Source organism: Oratosquilla oratoria, chromosome 9, assembly GCF_046742065.1.
Source record: "Oratosquilla oratoria isolate Oo_2021 chromosome 9, ASM4674206v1, whole genome shotgun sequence".
In the NCBI taxonomy this organism is placed as follows: Eukaryota; Metazoa; Arthropoda; class Malacostraca; order Stomatopoda; family Squillidae; genus Oratosquilla; species Oratosquilla oratoria.
This window is the reverse complement of record NC_134785.1, coordinates 7,383,495-7,385,994: the sequence shown is the minus strand read 5'-3', so window position 1 is coordinate 7,385,994 and position 2,500 is coordinate 7,383,495. Positions and strand designations below refer to the sequence as shown.

Genomic DNA, 2,500 nt, shown 5'->3' with positions numbered 1-2,500 from the left:
ACACGTGTTCCGAGTGGATCCGGGTGAATGATTTACAGGGGAGAAAAAGGATTTATTTGAGAATAAAAGTGGTCGGGCCAGGCCGTGTCCGACGCGAAAACTGAGAGTCAACCACACGGAGGTGAAAACAAAAGGACAAATTGGAAAGCGATAGTCGCTGGCAACGGCGCCGATGGACAGAAAGGCGACGGATGGTGACGGGAAATAGTCTCGGCTGACGCCGATGATACGAAAGCGTTGACTTCGTAGACGCGGTTTTTGGTGAACAGTGATCATTTTAAGAGGACACCAGTCCAGTGTCAGAGGGCCACGGGTCTCGACCACTAAGGACATTGTCACGAGGGAGTGGATACTTATGGGGTGCCGCATGTCCTTGTTGGTTTCAGTTTCAACCTCGTAATTCTTGTGTGTTTTCAACTGAAGGAGGTCTTCGGGGCATGTACACGAACCCCTAGGGGAGCACAGAGGCACAGGGGCGACTGTACAAAGCATGAAAAAAGCGTAGAGGGAAAGGTAGACAGGTAGACACATTTCAAGCATTCCAGGAGTTAGAGGTAGAAGGGTAAAAGTGGAGGTGGTGAATGTGGCGGTGGTGGTGGTGATGTAGTAGTAATAGGAGAATGAGGAGGAGGAGGAGGAGGAGGAGGAGGAGCCTGGCATGAAGAGACACACGCAGTGTTGTGTTTTTGTTTGTTTCCCCAACCAACTCTCACTGCCCGATCTCGCCGTAACAGCCCCCCTCCACACACACACACCTCCACACACAATCCACCTCCGCTCCTTCGGCCTCCACCTCTCACTCACCTCAACCCCCTCTCTTCTGTCATACCCTCCCCCCCCTCCTAGGTGTTTTGTTTCTATTCAATGCTTTACATTTTCTTCCACGTTCTTAACTGTTCTCTCTACTTCGCCTATATACATACTCCTTCCTTTTCCAAATTCCTTTTTTTAAGCTTTTTTTTTCTTCTTCTTCTTCTTCTTCTTCTTCTTCTTCTTCTTCTTCTTCTTCTTCTTCTTCTTCTTCTTCTTCTTCTTCTTCTTCTTCTTCTTCTTCTTCTTCTCCTCTTCCTCCTTTTCTTTCTTTCCATTCTTCTCTATCTCCTACTACTCCTTCTCTTTCCTTTCCTTCTTCTTTTTTTATTCCTCCTTCTTCTTCTTCTCCTCCTTCTTCTTCTTCTCCTTCTTTCCTTTCTTCCCCATATCCTTCTTCTTTTTTTCTCCTTCTTCAACTTCTTACCCTTTTCCTTCTTCTCCTTTTCCCCCTTTCCTTTTTTCCTTCTTTTTCTTCTCATTCTTCTTCTTCTCATTCTCATTCTTTCCTTCTTCTTCCCCCCTTATCCTTGTCTTCCTTTTTCTCCTCTTTCTCTTATATCTTCGTCTTCTCTTTCTTGTTTGCGGATGACACCGTCAAGGATTCTGAGATATCTTATGGCGGAGTTTAGGAGTGTATGCTAGAGAGCTGAAAGTGAATTTGGGTAAAAATAAGGTTAGGAAATATATAAAGGAAGAGGGTAGCACCGAGTCGGAGGTAAGTTTTAGTGGAAGAAGTGAAGATCTTTAAGTACTTAGTGTCACATATGGCAGGGAATGGAGGGGTTATAGGTAGAGGTAAATCATAATTATAGAGCAAGGGGAGCAAGTGAATGTCCTGTGGGTATGAAGTGTCATAAGAAATAAGTAGGTATCTGGGGAAATTCTGACTGACATAACAAACGATTGGTCATCAGTGATAACAACATGGATATTAAAACGTACTGACTATGTAAAATAACCGTGAATACTTTGACTATGGGATTTATCCGTCTTCTGAAGAAACTCGCTCGGTATCGGCCAAAATAAAGTCTATGAATAACTTTCCATGGTGAAAGGGTTAAGATAGTTTTGTTGTCAGATTGGATTCAGGTGCAGAAGGTGCAACGGGCCGGCGAAGGTTGCGATGACATAGGGGAGATGAACAACGGAGGCCAGGCCCGAGTCTTCTGTTTCTTGCTGGGTGACACACATATGTACACACAGGTGTCCTTTGTTCACACTCCCATGTACACATGTATAATCATGCTAAAACGCACGTACATACACACGTCTATGCATAAACGTACATGTATACACACACACACACACACACACACACACACACACACACACACACACACACACACACACACACACACACACACACACACACACACACACACACACACACACACACACACACACACACACACACACACACACACACACACACACACACACACACACACATGCCCGCCCACTAGACTGAGCGGGCATAGTAACAGACATAGACATGAACAGACAGATGCACACACAGACACAAAGCATATAAAGACACAGATGCATAAAGACAGACAAAGAAACAGGCAGGCATATAGACGGACAGACAGACAGGTAGAGACAGACAGACAGACAGATAGACAGACAGACGGACAGACAGACAGGCAGGCAGGCAGACAGACAGGCAGGCAGGCAGACAGAGAGACAG

The 2,500-nt window shown here is 45.4% G+C and overlaps 1 protein-coding gene across 8 annotated transcripts in view; it reads left to right on the top strand.

Moving 5' to 3' along the window:
• LOC143028161 (cytotoxic granule associated RNA binding protein TIA1) overlaps positions 1–2,500 on the top strand; it is a 1,322,924-nt gene that overhangs the window by 1,254,507 nt on the left and 65,917 nt on the right. The window lies entirely within an intron of this gene.